Source organism: Marmota monax, unplaced genomic scaffold, assembly GCF_021218885.2.
Source record: "Marmota monax isolate L192 unplaced genomic scaffold, Marmota_monax_Labrador192_F-V1.1 WCK01_AAM20220418_F8-fsc00001, whole genome shotgun sequence".
Taxonomy (NCBI): Eukaryota; Metazoa; Chordata; class Mammalia; order Rodentia; family Sciuridae; genus Marmota; species Marmota monax.
This window is the reverse complement of record NW_026693777.1, coordinates 20,943,650-20,960,092: the sequence shown is the minus strand read 5'-3', so window position 1 is coordinate 20,960,092 and position 16,443 is coordinate 20,943,650. Positions and strand designations below refer to the sequence as shown.

At 38.0% G+C, this 16,443-nt stretch overlaps 1 long non-coding RNA gene across 1 annotated transcript; it reads left to right on the top strand.

Moving 5' to 3' along the window:
- The first annotated feature begins 1,198 nt into the window (after positions 1–1,198).
- LOC131424843 (uncharacterized) lies at positions 1,199–7,062 on the top strand. The gene is made up of 3 exons (XR_009228411.1): positions 1,199–1,650; positions 2,968–3,079; positions 6,754–7,062. It is a non-coding gene; the product is annotated as an uncharacterized LOC131424843 (long non-coding RNA).
- Positions 7,063–16,443: the final 9,381 nt, after the last annotated feature.

Sequence of the window (16,443 nt, the reverse complement as noted above, 5' to 3'; positions counted from 1 at the left end):
CACAGGCACTAAGGATGTGACAGTGACACCCTTTGGTGCCAGTGGGGTAGAAGTTGGAAGCATCATTAAATTGACATGGTTGGGGACAAGTACTGTGACAAAGTTCTCCCTAGGAGAGCTAAGAACCATTAGGCAGATTTGGGGTTTCCTCTGGATCAACATTCTCTTCTGACTCTGGTTGAAATAATGAGTATTTACTTACTACCTATGTGGCTTATGTTTGTGCCTCAATGTTCTCTTCTCTAAAATGGGGATATTAACATATCTACTCAATAGGAACGTCACGGGGATCTGTTAGTATGTGTATTTAAGGCACTTAAAAGGGTGCTTGGCACAGAGCAAATGGTATATAAATGTTAACTACTATATTTATTGTTGTTGCTGTCAAAAGGAGCCAGGTGATGACCACAGAGACAGGAGCATCAGGCAAGCCTCTGGAGCTGAAACTAGAAAAAATTACAGCATTTGCACGGTTTCCCAGATTGCCTAAGGCTGCACATGAGATAATAGCTACAAAACACTCTGTGCTTCCCCCGGGAGGGGCAAAATATCCAGCTTCATCTCTAGAATACAAATGATAGAAACAATATATTACTCTGGGCACTGAGCCTATGTAGACCCTGCTCCTAGGTGGTTGACACACCCCTAATAGCCATGATTTGAGGGGTCTATACTCATCTCCTATGCCTCCAACTTCTGTACTTCCAGATTTGAAGTTGTGTAGTCCTGGAAAAGTTACTTCATCATCTGTAAAAGCGAAGGTAGTGACAGTACCATCTTTATACAGCATTTGAGAATCAAATGAAATAGTGTTTGTAATGGTTGGACAAAGAGTCTGGGATCCTCTGAACACTCGGGAACCAGTAATGATGGTGGTTTTTACTCAATTTTTTTTTTTTTTTTGCAGAGCTAGGATTGAACATACCAAGCAAGCGCTCTACAACTGAACAGGCCTGAGTACTCAATATAATGTTTCATAATAAAAATAATGAAATATATAAAAACTTTCAAAAACTAATACAATGAACACCTTTATATACATAATTCAGGTTAAAAAATTGTTTTATCTATGGCTTTGTCAATTTTTCTTTTGCTGTTATTAGTGGTGTGTGTGTGTGTGTGCTGTTGTTTTACCATTGTGTAAATGCATATATTTTCTCCTTAATAATTTGAAAGTAAGCTGCAAGTATCACGACATTTCACACCTAAATACTTCAGCATGTAGCTTCTCTTAAATAATCATAATACCATTACCACATCTAAAATACCTGACAATGGTTTTTTAATGTTATTTAATATTGAGTCCATATTTAAATTTCTTTAGTTGATCCCCAAATGTCTTTTATTTCTGTTTTTTCCAATTAGGAACCAATCATAGTTCATGCATGTACTGTGTTTCTGTCTCTTTAAAGGCTTTAAATCTAGAATAATTTCCCTGTCTTTGTCTGTTTCGTATTGCTATAATAGGATATCTGTGACTGGAAGATTTATAAAGCAAAATGGTTTATTTGGCTTACAGTTTGGGAGGCTGAGAAGTCCAAGAGCGTCATGCCAGCCCCTCCTTGCTTCTGGTGAGGCCTTGGTGCTGCATCCTAACAGGGTGAAAAAGCAGAGGGCCAGTGAGAGTGTGTGGATAAAGCAAAACAGGAGGTATGGCCTTGCTTTATAGTGACTCATTCTTCCCACCATGAATCCAGTCCTGGGAGAACCATATTAATTCCTCTTTAACAACCTAACTGCCTCTTAAAAGTCCCTACCACCTCTCAACTCTGTTACATTGGGAATCAAATTCCAACACTAACTTCAAAGGGGACAAACCATATCCACACTGTAACACTTCCCATCCTTTTAGGGGCACTGACCTCTGAAGCAACAAGGCCTTCTGTCTTCTAGAGTTTCACTTTCTGGATTTGACTTGTGATGGTGTTTTCAGTGAAGTTTTGAAGAAGGATAAAAAACCCTGGAACTTGAGCTGGAGCCCCTGGGCTGTCCCAAGGCACAGACCTACTGCCTAGAGGGTGTGAGGGAGGAAGGAAACTCAAAAAGAAGGTTCGCTCCTTTTTTTTTGATGTTGTTGTTGTTGTTTATTGTAGTAAAAAATAAATAAATAAATAAACATACATATATAAAACATAAGAGTTATCATTTTAACCATTCTTTTTTTTTTCCCCCCCTTTGGTACTGGGGATTGAACTCAGGGGCACTCAACCACTGAGCCACACCCCCAGCCCTATTTTGTATTTTATTTAGAGACAGGGTCTCACTGAGTTGCTTAGTGCTTCACCTTTGCTGAGGCTGGCTTTGAACTTGTGGTCTTCCTGCCTCAGCCTCCCGAGCCACTGAGATTACAGGCATGTGCCACCTCGCCTGGCTTTAACCATTCTTGACTGTGTACAGTTCAATGGCTTTAGGTACATTTATAGTGTGACCATCAGCATCATCCTTCTACAGAAATTTTCATCTTTCCAAGCCGAAACACTGAACCTGTTCAACACTAACTTCCCATTTTCCCTTCCCCTTAGTGCCTGGCAACCACCATTCTACTTTCTGTCTTTATGAATTTTCCTCCTCTAAGAATATCATGTAAGGAATTATCCATTACTTTGTCCTTTTTGGATGGCTTCATTCATTAACAGAATGTTTTTGAGATTCATCCATGTGGTTGCATGGTCAGCATTTCCTGCATTTTAAGGCTGAATAATATTCCATTATATGTATAGAATATACCTTATTTATAATACGTTCATCTGTTGGTGGACACTTGGGCTGCTTCCACCTTTGGGCTATTGTGAATAATGCTACTATGAACATAGGTGTACAATTATCTGATTACATCCCTGCAAGGCACACTAATTTTTACATTTTGTTCTGGGATTAGAATTCATGCAGCCTTTAATAACAGGTAATTTTAGAAATAATGTTTTTAATCTGGTTTTCTTCCCATTATTCTCTCCCTTTAACCAAAAGTCTAATAAAACTACTCCTTTAATCTTGACATCATCTGGAGCATACAGTCATCTATACCAAAAAGAGAAACTTGGGCACTTCTCAGAGTAAGCGTTTCTGCACTGTTAATGTGGTAAGTATATTGATTATAATATCAAAATGTGAGAAGCTGAAAGATCCAAGCTTTTAAAGTCAATAAATGCCAGTGATGCCATTTTAAATCAAACTGAAGGGATTTTTAACCTATTAGGCTCCCATACTTCAGAGGACAGATATTAAATGCATTTATTCTGATATCCTAAGTTAACATGTGTGGTTTATATCTAGCAACCCAAAAAGTATGAGACGAAGCAAGCAAAGTAGAACAAGTTCTGAAATAATATAGCTCTACTGATAACCATGTGACTTAGGGCAAAGCCCCAGATTTATTGTGTTTTAGTTTTTATTTCTGTCAAATGGGAGGAGGCTTCTTGTCCTCAAGTGCTGTGGTTCTCTGAGCTCAATGCTAATTCTTTTTTTTTTTTTTGCAAGCATAAATAACAGGGTGTGGAAATGAGAAAGCCCTAAAGTTGAGTTCGAGCTTCTTCATAAATCAATTGGGTAAACTTGGGCAGATCCTTAATTTTATGAGACCATATTTTTTTCAAAATTTTCCCTGCAAAATGGGGATGATAAACATTGCAAAGCAGTGGTAAAGATTATAAATAAGAAATATGATGGAAGGGCTTTGAGACCTTTAAGGTGAAGTAGGGTCACATGAGAGTAATGACATGAGGGATTTTAAATTGTAAAGAGCTCCACAAATGTAAGGGATTACCCTAGACCTTACATTGACACCTACAGGACTAAATTACTATATAGTCCGAAGTAGGGATACTAATGTTATTGACTCATACTAACTGAATTTTTTACATTAAAAATGAATTATAGTCTGGTACAGTGGTGTATGCCTATGATCCCAGCAACTCAGGAGACTAGACTGAGGCAGGAGGATTGCAAGTTTGTGGCCAGCCTCAGAAACTTAGCAAGGCCCTCAGCAACTTAGTGAGAGTGTCTCAAAGCAAAAAATAAAAAGGGGTGGGGATGTAGCCCAGTAGTATAGCACCATTAGGTTCAATTATCAGCATCAAAAAATAAATAAATAAATTATAAATCCTGTTCCCTTCTCCCCAAGAATCCGCTCTCTATTGGCCCTTGGTATTTCCTTAAATTGTTTTGTATGTTGTGATGGGCCCTTCCCCATTCCAACTTTGTAAACTTTCAACAGCTGTTTGAAATGCTTTTCTTATTTCACTCCAGAACTTGTTGCAGCATATCTTGTTTCAACAACCCTTTAGCCTGCCAATGGAGCTTTGGTTTTGCCAGTTGCAATGACTCTAAAGCTCTTTGTCAGTTCTTTTTAGTCTTGGAACACTTGATCAGCCAGTTGGGTTACATGTTACTTTAACCACTGAAGAGCGGATTCCCAGGCTTTGCCATGTTATACAATCTAAAATTTAATTAAGATTATTTTAACAAGTGTTCCTTGCCAGAGCTTCAAATAGTCCCTGTCAACATTTGTTCACTCTTCTATTTACAATCAATACAACACTTTCTTCTAAGGAACTCACTGTGTTTCCAGTTCAAAGAGGGACTCTGAGGAAAAGAGCACAGGAATAGATGAGTTCAGAATTGTACCAATGGCCCCCTGGATTACACTGCCTTGGGGTTAAGGATGGCTTGCTCTGCTGAATCATTAGTATATGTAAGAATCACATGGAGTTCGTAATAAGTGCAGGTTTCTGGGCCCTGACCTAGATATTCCCTGATTAAGAAGTTCTTGAGTGTGTCGTCCAGGTCAGGACATACTACCTTGGCATTATTAAACTATTTAAGTTTAAGGAGTTGGAGAAATGACATACACAGGAAAGACTTTTATGACTCTCCCCAGAAGCAGATCATAAGACCTTCTCGTGAGATGTGCCCTCCCTATGACTGGAGGAAGGAGCATCTGACCTCTGATGATGAAGGGACAAAGAGAGGAGCCTGAATGGTGTGTCCCCTACTCCACTCCACATAGCTCAAACACTTTTGTCCTATCACATGTCTCCACCACTCTTCATTCTTCATCATAAAACACTCAAGATTAACTTCTTTAGGTCTTTATTTTTTTGCGAAAGCTGAATTTATATAATTTCATATCATATAAAATTACATTAAATAAATTTGTCTGGGCTGGGGATATAGCTCAGTGGCAGAGCACTTGCCTAACATACACATAAGACTTGGGTTCAATCCCCAGTGCTGTGAAAAAAAAAATCAAAATAAATTTGTATGCTTTTGTTAATCTGTCTTTTGTTACAGAAGCCCCAGATAACTCAGAGGGGTAAAGAAGAAAAAGATATTTTTTCTTCCCCTGAAGTGGATATAAATTTTTTAGCATGTTCCTCCGGTGATTCTAATGCAGGGATTCCATGGTTTTAGAAACCTAGTAAACAAAGAACTGATTTTCCCATTATTTTAAGCAAGATGGCTTTGGACAAGCCACCTACCCTGTGCTTCAGTGTCTACATTTATGTCTTTGAAAATAGCAACTGCCCTCCCAACCTCACAGGTTTGAAATAGAAGTAAAATGATAACAGATCCAAACTATTTTGAAAGGTAAAGAGCTCATGCCAATGCATATCCCAGCTGGCAGCCCACCTTCCCAAGACTTGCAGGTGTTTACTTGAGGAAGGGCAGGCTTACCAACCTGCTTTTGGTCTGTTTCCTCCAGACAGGTTCATCTGGGTTTATTCCTTCCCAATCGAGTGCTCCGAGACCACACACATTTCTGTCTGACATTGTGCCAAAACAAAATCAGGAATGACCTTCCTAATAGGCTACATTTCCTTGAAATCTAGGTACATCTGCATCATTAATGATCCCATTAACTTCATGTTCCACAATATCACATCATTCCTGGGCCACATCTGATTGCACTTGCATCTTCCCTGCGAACCAAGGCATACCCCTGAGGGTTTGCTGTGCAAACCACTCCTCATGCTTTGGCTTTGTTTCCTGCTATTGTGTATACCTTTTTGAAGTTTAGAGTCATCAACTTCACATTAATTGTTTCTCCCTCCCTCTATTCTAATCCCTTTGGCAAGAACCTATTCCAAGGCAGTCTACCCATTTTGGCCACTTTCACCATGAAACAAAATAATGAGAGTACTATTTCCTGGAGCAAATAGACCAAAAGCAGGTCACATTGCCTTTGTCTTTTAGATATATTGAGCAGACTTCCTGTAAGGCCCTCAACTGCTTGTGGCTTCATTAAACATTCTGCTGTTTCTGATGAGTATGTGAGTAATTGCAGTTGCATTGCTCCCCAAGAGAAAAGAGGACATGATTCCTGTCCTAAGGCCTCACAAAGTCTTCCTGCTCTCTCTCTCTCTCTCTCTCTCTCTCTCTCTCTCTCTCTCTGTGTCTCTCTCTCTCTTTCACTTTTATTCATTCAAAAATAATAATGATATTGATGATTTTTTTTATTGTGATGCTGGGGATCCAAGCCAGGGCTTTGTTTACACTAAGCAAGCACTCTACCACTGTGTTGTGCCTCCTCCCCTGCAACCCAACAAATAATTATTGATCACTTCATATGTGCCAAATATTAGAGAAAGAGTTTCTACCCCCATGGAGTTCATGTTCTAATAGGAAAGACAGTAAATAAGTAAACAAGAAAATTTAAGGTTACAGTAAATTTTATGAAGAAAATGGAAAACACTATAGTGTTTTGTAGAGTGAGGCAGAGAAATTGCTATTCTATTATTATTTTTTTTTTTTTAGTTTTCGGCGGACACAACATCTTTGTTTGTATGTGGTGCTGAGAATCGAACCCGGGCCACACGCATGCCAGGTGAGCGCGCTACCACTCGAGCCACATCCCCAGCCCTGTGAAATTGCTATTCTAGACTAGGTATTCAGGAAAGGAAGTGATATCTGAACTGACACCCAAGGATTCAGCCTTGGAAAGATTGGACATTGGAAAGCTGTTAACACAAGCTTTTCCTCATGGTTTCTGTGTTTTTTTGCACAGAAAAGGAAACCATACCCTTATGCTCTTATCACATGACATTATTCTATGTTATTGCCAGGATATATATACCAAAGTCCATTAGAATGAGTCTCCAGAAAGTACAAGGGGAAGGCCTGAATAATTAATATATGAGGAGGGTAGGAAAGTGGCATCTCATTAAGCAAATAACTTCTTATCTTTTCTTTTTTTTTTTTTAAAAAAAAAGACCTTTGGGGCTGGGGTTGTAGCTCAGCGGTAGAGTGCTCACCTAGCACGTGCGAGGGCCTGGGTTTGATCCTCAGCACCACAAAAAAAAATAAATAAAATAAAGGTATTGTGTTTAACTGCAACTAAAAATAAATAAATAAAGAGCCTCATGGGTGATATCCCCAGTAGGATAAGATCTGCATTACTTCATACCCATCAATCATACAGGAATGCCTTATGAGGTCTAACCAGGCAAGAGACAGAGTGGGGCTGGGAAGGGTTTGGAATCTGTAGGGGTCCTCCCAGTGCTGAGCAAACCACCTTCCATTTGTTACTCTGGGTCCCACTTGGAAGAATTGAAATGGGAGAAATGAATGGAAAGGAAAATCCTAGAAAGCTTTGTGGACTAATTCAGTGAATTTTTAGAATAATAAAGTATCCCAAATAAATCATGAGGTTCTCAGGAGAGTCAGTTTCCTAGAATTATAATCTAAGAAGGTAATCCAGGAACTGAGAAAAAATCAGATATACATTCCAATCTTTAGCAATGTAAATCTCTAAAAGAACTCTACAGGGCATCATCAGAGTCTTCACTTGAAGGACACTTCTTAAATTCCCCATAATCTGCATCCAATGGAGTTTTACCACCAAATTTTCCAAATTGTCCCCAATACCCAGGACATATATTTATTATTTTTCTTTGTTCACTCTCTCCCTTCCTCCCACCTTCTAATCCCAGTTTTTCTTTCTCTCCCAACTCTTTCTCATCAAAGCTTGCAAACTCATTTGGAAAAGAAATTATCCTTAGAACACTGCTGTTTGGTGACAATATACTGTAAGCTGCGTATGTAATTTTAGGTTTTCTTGTAGCCACATATTTAAAAGTAAAATGAAATTAATTTTAATAATATATTTGATCCAATAGTCTCCAAATACTATTATTTTAACTGTTGATTGATCTAAACTTACAAGCTAAAAAAGTAGAAAGGAGTTTATTTGGTGTTTTAGGAGTTGGAGTTCAGGAGGCACAAGTTCAGATAGTTTTGAATTAGTGTTCTGAAGAAGGCAAGGAAGCTTGGAGACCTGTACTAAGCAAACAATGTTGATTTATTCAAGGGAGAAAAATTTGTTTGTGGGAAACTGTTATAGTTGAGAACAGGTGCTGTATGCCATGGATTATGGGATCAATAGGAGATAAAGAAAAGAATGTATATAGTGAAAATATCCATTAAACAAGAGTCTAGTAACCTCTTGATATGCATCAAAAGTTGCTGGGCACAGTATAATTATTCCAGATGCCTGAACTTAATAACCAAAGTTCACATGTCTAGAAAGCTGTTGGAATTGGGCGGTAAGTACTGCTTCCTAATAGCTTCCTGATTTCATTTTGAAAAGTTCTTTTGATGCTTTCAGAATGATTTTCTTTTTTTTTTTTTAATTTTTAGCTGTTGATGGATTTTTATTTTTTATTTATTTATATGTGGTGCTGAGAATTGCCTCACACATGCTAGGCAAGCACTCTACCCTTGAGCCACAACCCTGATTTTCCTTTTATTTTCACACATTAATGAAAATTTATTGAGATATTTTATATTTTTCATACTATATCTTTGAAATCTAGCATGTATTTTACATGTATAGCACATCTTACAATAAACTAAGAACATTTCAAGTGCCTAATAGTCCCATGTAGCTAGTGGTTAACACTTGGACAGTGAAGCCTCATAGGGTAGGTAAATGGCAAGGGAGGAGGAAAGGCAGTGTGGGGACGTAGTCTGATTCATGAAGTTTTCACAAGTTAGTGTAATGGTGAAATGATAAGAATAAGGACAATGTGCTGAGTTTTTCTTCGAGGCAAATGTATTCAATTTTATATTTTGAGATTATATCTGCCAAAGTGAAATGGTCCTCTTAGAAATAATCATTTTATGAAATGATAATCATAATTGATGGTAGTCTTATTCTTCTGAATGCCTTCTTTTAATGTGGCTAAATAAAAAGATCATAACTACAGTGCTTCTCCCACTAAAAAAAAAGTTTTACTGGACCATGAAATCCAAATGACAGGAAGCCACTGCTTTATAGCACACAGAGTCTACATTAGCCTATTTAATCACCACAGCTATATGATATATTGAATTTTTTGTTATGAACTTGTAGGGGAGGGAAAAAAAAATTTTTTTTCACTGCCATCCTAGGTTCTCCAGTTTGAGCCCTGGAAATTAAATTGACAAAAGATGAGATGGACTCACAAGAGGAAAGCAAACAGCATTTATTAACATGTGCACTGTGTACACATGGGGCGAAACTCCAGGATGAGTAATTCAAAGGGCGTGGTTGGAACTTAAGCTTATATAGCATCTGAACAAAGAAGGATATGTAGAGGAGTGACAAGACAAAGGAAAAGGAGCTATAGTCTTTAAGGGGCAACAAACTGTGGGAAGGTTAATATGTGAGGGAAACTAATATAAGGGTTGTTTTGGTAAGATTTGTTATATAGATTCCTCTTAGTGCCAGCTCTAAACTTGAGACAGTAAGAGTCTAACCCTTTTAGGCAAATGGCAGGGTGAAGAGAGAGATCTGTGGGCTACTTCTCAGTTGTCTTCAGCTCAAAATGGTCCTTATGACCAAAGTGGTATGTGTGAGATAGCATGTTCTGATCTCCTACCAGCAATCGCACTTTCGGAAAGGTTGCGAGTACAGTATACAGAACTTTTCCCCAAAAGACTATTTAGAGTGAATAGTTTTGATCTGATGTCCTATCACACCCAAAATGTTAGTGTGTATTTCCTGCATTAAGGATACAACCTTGGGGCTGGGGTTGTGGCTCAGCGGCAGAGCGCTTGCCTCTCACATATGAGGCACTGGGTTCGATCATCAGCACCACATAAAAATGAATAAACAAAATAAAGATATTGTGTCCATGTGTAGCTAAAAAATATTTTTTAAAAAATTATACAACCTACAAAAAACATAAAATAACTATTAAAAATTTAGGAAATTAACCCTGATGCATACTCTCATCCAATACTTCGATCCCACTCAAGTTTTGACACTTTTTTTAATAATGTCTTTAGCCTCCTTCCTTTGGGCTAGAAGAATTGCTCCGTCTTTTTGACTTACATGAAAAATTATTTTAAAAATTACAGATCAATGACTTCCGAGTTAGTATTTAGTGGAGAGTTACTGAAACTGCAAATATCCTATTCCTCATCAAACTTTTAACTTATGTATTTTGATCTCCAATTGGTGGTTGGTTTTGTCAGTAGGTGTCCCTTCAAACTGCCTCCCAAGTATTTACAGGTTCATTTTGTCCCTTTTCTGTCCCACTCCAGTAAACAGTCATTTCTCCAAGGAGCTCTGATGGACAATTTTAGGAGTCAAATTCCGGGTGCTAGGTGTACTCATTACTATTAATACATTTCTACTTCCATTTTCTCTTGGTTGGCAGAGTTAAGGAATATATGTGTGTATGAACAAATAAACATACACTCACATATTTATTAATTTTTCTATTTATATTTTCTATATTGGAAATTGTGAATTCACAGTGATATTTCCAATTCTAACTGAGCATCAAGGAGTACATATTAGTTTTTTCTCTTTCTGTATGTGTATCCCTTCTGGGGAATGGAAGCCTGGCCTATTGTTTGCTTTTTTTGTGTGTGTGTGTGTGGTGCTGGAGATTGAACCCAGGGCCTTGTGCATGCAAGGTGGGGGGGGGGGGACTTTTTTCACTGTCCTCCTAGGTTCTCCAGTTTAAGCCCTGGAAATTAAACTGACAAAAGACGGAATCACAAGAAGAAAGCAAACAGGGTTTATTAACATGTGCACTATGTACACATGGGGCCGAAACTCCAGGAGGAGTAATTCAAAGGGAGTGGTTGGAACTTAGGCTTATGAAGCATCTACCAACTGAGCTATACTTCCAGCCCCCCTGCCTATTATATATAATTTATTTATACATTTGATCATTCCCCCATATGTATCCAAACTTCTGTTTCCACTACTGCCTCCTTCCATGCACAAATTCTTTTCTTTTCCCACTTGAGTTCTGAGCCTTATACTATGTACTTCTCCTCATGGGACTTTTCTGTTTTCTAATCCTTAAAATAAATTTTAATTTCTATAATCATGTTTTCTATTTCTTTTTTTAGAAGTAACTTACTCTTCCTTTCACTTTTTTTTTTTTTTTTTTGGTGGAGCCGGGGATTGAACCCAGGGCCTTGTGCATGTTAGATAAGCACTCTACCAACTGAGCTACATCCCCAGCCCTTCTTTTACTTTTTAATAGATTGCTGTTCTTGTTTCGTGAAACAATTCTTTTCTTATTTTTATAATGGTAATAATTCTAGTTTGTTCAGTTCTCTTCTGCTTCCATTATTATTTCTGGTTCTTCTAAATTCCTTTATACTGTTAGTTTTGGCCTTTGTCTTTCTTGTTGAAGGCTTTTCTTACATTCCTGGTGGTACTTAGCCTTGTGTTCCTGCATAAGAATGAGGCACTAACTAGAATATGGGGTGGAGGATAGAGATGCCAGATAAAATATAGATAACAGGTTAAATGTGAATTTCAGATAAATAATAAATAACTTTTTACTATAAGTATATCCCAAATATTGCATGGAACATTACTTATACGAAGTAATTATCCCTTGTTTATCCAAATTTAAAATTTATACAGGCATTCTTTGCTTTTCTTTGTTAAATTTGGTTACCCTAGGAGGGATGTTAGTCAAATAGTGATTTCCTTAAGGGTAATTTTATGAGCCCCCAGTTTTTCTCAGACTTAATTTTCTCAGAGATAAATCCTTGAATTTTCCCTTTGGGGCTATAAACCCAGCTACTAATGTGCCACAAGCCAATGGTGGGAAGGGAGCAATGAACAGACTATCTCTAATGTCACTGTCCACCTCTTCCAGCTGTGCCAAGTTCCCCTCCTGGACATAATTCTGGAGGAGGGAAGGAGCAGCTGACTGGCAGGGAGAGCTGGAGAGGGAAACCAGAAGTGATTTAAATAGGTTTTATACAAACTTTCAACCAGTCCTTCTGTTTCAAGCCTGCCCAGCCATCGTCCCTTTAGAAGAACAAGTTGTACCCTGTATCTGAATCTGTGATTCTGAGACTGATAGATTTTTTTTCTAAGTTTAAGTTTTCCACTTTCTCTGAATATTTATTTCTCTCATTTGCCGTGTCTTTGTCTACTTTTCTTTTCATTTTTGTGGGTTTGTGTCATTTGAAAATTCCTTTACTAAATTTATCTTGTGAGTATAATGATAAATATGAGCATTCAATCTTCCATGTTTAACTGGACAACAAGGTTTTTTTCTGTTTATTTTATTGACTAATGTACCCAGAGGAGGAATAATCTCTAATGTATTACATATTCTAGTATGCTGGGAAGGAGTTGTTTGGATTATACCCAGAATTTTCCCCTAATTTTCTTTTCTTCTACTACCAGTGAAAGACCACAGGTGACTCTTATATGAATTCTTTGACCTTCAGACTTAGTATTTTGGCACCATCAGCTCCCCAAGGAGGACTGGTCTACAGCACCTATAAATCTTTACTGTTAACCATGTGAATTTTAAATCTAACCATTCCCTGAATGTCTGTGACTTAGAGCAATCAATTTAGATAAGGGCAGGGTTTATTGTTTTTTATGGCCTTATAATAAGTACTGTTTGCTCATGATAATTGGTTTACAAAAGCTCTTAAGTCACTAATAAATAAGTAGCTGGAGTCATTTGTTAAGTGGAGGGTGAAGAGTCCCAAGTCCAGAGAATCCTGGTCCTCACCTAGTTCCTCAGACATACCCTCTGAGAAGACCAACCCTAGGAAATTTCAAAGGTAGTCTTAAAAAATATTAGTTTTGCCAATTTATCATGTTGTAATTGAACTACACATTGGTGTGGAGATTAGCCCAGTGGTAGAGTCATAGAGTGCTTTCCTAGCATGTGCAAGGCCCTGGGTTCAATCTCCAGTACCTGCCTCTCCCACAAAAAAAAAAAAAAAAAAAAAGAACTGCATGCTACAAATATTGTAGGCAGTAAAATTCAGGCTGATCATCTCCATAGTCAAGGAATGGAAATGAGTAGCAACAGGAAGTAGTACTGTCAGCTCTCCCTACACTTGGCCCCATTTTACAGATAATAAAATACTGTAGCAAGTAAGTAGTGTCATTGGTATTCAAACTCATAGTTGTTGGACACTGTCTCTTAGAGAGTTAGACCCTCTTTGAATTAAAAGTCTTCAAGGGGTTGGGGATGTGACTCAAGCAGTAGCACGCTTGCCTGGTATGCGCAGGGCACTGGATTTGATCCTCAGCACCACATAAAATAAAATAAAGATGTTGTGTCCACTGAAAACTGAAAAATAAATATTAAAAATCTTTCTCTCTCTCTCAAGGAGGAAAAAAAAAAAAAAGAATCTTCAGGGCATGGTAGTGCATGCCTGTAAACCAAGCTACTCAGGAAGCTAAGTCAGGAGAATCACTTGAGCCTAGGAGTTTAAGACCAGTTTGGACAACATTGTAAGACCCCTGTGTCAATCAATCAACCAAATAAACAACAATAATAAAAAAAATTTGAAAGGACTGTATTGGTTCTGGAAAGCATACAGTAAAACTAAAAAACTTTTTGCAGAAGGAAATTTCCAACTCTATTTTCAAAACATGATTTTCTACATTATTTCTCTAGCAGATATTATAGGATAGCAGGGCTGGGAAGACAGTTGTTTTGATGAAATGATAGACCAATCTACCATATTGTGAACTTGATGTTAGTATCAGCCATCAAAATCAAGAATATGTGGTGGTGATAGAGGCAAGAACTGGAAATCTCTCTTGGTTAGGTCACAGTTAAAGAGCACTGATTTGTATACATGTATTGCTGGGAATTGAACCCAAGGCCTCGTGCATGCTAGGCAAGAGCTACACTCTGAGCTAATTCCCATTTGCACAGGTTTTCCTTCATAATGGACAAATTCATCTTCAGGAAAATCAAGAGACCTCTTCCCCTAATAACAACAACAAAACCCCCCCAAAAAACCCCTCCAAGCTCAATGGAACTCAGACCTGAGCCTGGAGGTGACTCTCTATCACCTCTAGGTGGGGAGAGATTGGAGAGAGAGAGGAGTTCCTATGAAAACTTTCATGTGAAGAGAAAAAGATGGATACCTATGTATATCACTCTCAGGTAGCCAGAAGAGTCTGGAAATATAAGATTTTTATGTTCATTTTAATTGTTTTGATGTCTTAACCTAATAATAAATTGTCAGTAAATCACTTTTATGCAATAATAAAAGGTGCATAAAATGTTACTGCTTCTTCCTATTCAGGACCCCCTCCTCAGCTTGGAGTGTTATTGAGAAACATTTCATTCAGGTAAGTTGGCAGTTTATCAGAGCATAGAGGACACCCTGACAATTACCCTCCATGCTGCAGCAGACAATATAAAAATCCTCTAGGTCCAAATTCCCCCTGACTCCCAAGAGCATATCTTGAAGAAGGAGCAGCTTTGGCGTCCCCAAAGAATTTTTTTTACCTGATTATTTGGTTAAAAAAGAAAGAAAGCCCATATTCCTATTCTTAGAGGTTAAGGGTCGGTGAGTGGAGAGATATAAGTGATTAATAAAAGCGATAAATGGTCATTCTGTGTTAAACCCAAGATGTATGGATTTTTACTTTGTTGTTGGTGGCAGTGAGATGGGGTCTTGCTCTGTTGCTCAGCCTGGTCTCAAACTCTTGGTCTCATGTGATCTTCTTGCCTCCGTCTCCTGAGTAGCTATACTATAGATGTGTTCCACTAAAGCTGCAAGGTTTTTTAGATTGGGTTTATATAATAACATTCTTGAATTCCTTCTAGTTATCAGTGAAGTCATAGTGACCATAGAAAGCCACCATCCATGGAAAAACAGTCATTCCAGATTTCTTCCATGTGACTCCAGCATGCCTTGCTGATGTTTGATTTCTAATCCCTTGGTTTAAGAGGACAGGAGGAACTCCTTTACAAATTACCACATAGAGTACTAATTGTCGATACTGATTTTGTAAAAAGCAAGTCTTTTCTGAGTCTGTTGCAAATTCCCAAGAGATTTGAATCTATCCTAGTCTGCTCTTCCTACCAAGAAGTGCATGGCATCAAAAGGAGCAGTTGTAAAATTAAACAATGATGGGGTGATGCAACTTCAAAGTGGTTGGAAATTCTTGATATAATAGGTAGTAAAGTCGCAGAGTAAAAGCAGTGACTTGACTTCATGATGACTAATATGACAACCTCAGCACTTCACTTGGTTGCTGTTGCCGAAGGAGGAGGGAGCAGGAAGGCAGGGAGATGAGGGGCGGAGGAGAGCTGCCTCAGTTGTGACAGTTCTACTAGACCATAAATTTAGCTAATTATTAGTATCAGCTGTTAATTGTTATTTAATTCCGTAGTGCTGCTCTGTAATTCTACAACTCTTAAGTTGGCAAAGCAAAAGCATTTTGTAATGGAGATAGCGGTATGAAAGATTCTATATAAATTGAAGCTTACATTTCTTGTTATAGGTTCAGAGTCACCCTATCAAGCTGGTATGACCATGAATAAAGAAGATGAGCTGCTAAGGAAGAGGTTGAGGGACAGCCGATGTTTGTTTTAAGCCAATTTTCTATAATCCCTGTCACTAGAAACAGAGGGCCAGTGGATAAAGCATGAAATCTGTGTTTAAAGCCAAAGGTGTGGGTTCTATTGCTGATTTTGTCATCATTTTGACCTTTTAGGAAAGAGATGAAATGAAAATGTTTGCCTTGTATCTTTCTGTCCAGGATGTAATAGACAAAAACATAAGAGAAAAATGTAGGCTTCCCTAAAGTAACACATTAAGTAAACGTCAGGTGGTATCACCCCAAAGGTCTTCTAGCCATAATAATTTCACTTGAAATCTATTTATTTAGGAAACAGAAGACAGAAAGCCCTGGAGCTTCAAACTGATACTCCTTTAATGCACCTATGTTAAAATATTTCCAGGACTGTAGGCAAAATAAGTCCACTGGAAGATTAAGAAAACATCTGTGTCTACAAATTGAGCTTCCTTATAGTGTCAAGATGTATCTTCAACTATTTCATGTAAAGAAGTATAAGGTGGACACGGTGGTACACTCCTATAATCTCAGTGATTTGGGAGCTGAGGTAGGAGGATCACAAGTTTGAGGCCAGCCTCAACAATTTAGTGAGGCCCCAATTTAGCGAAGCAACTTAGTGAGACCCTATCTCAAAA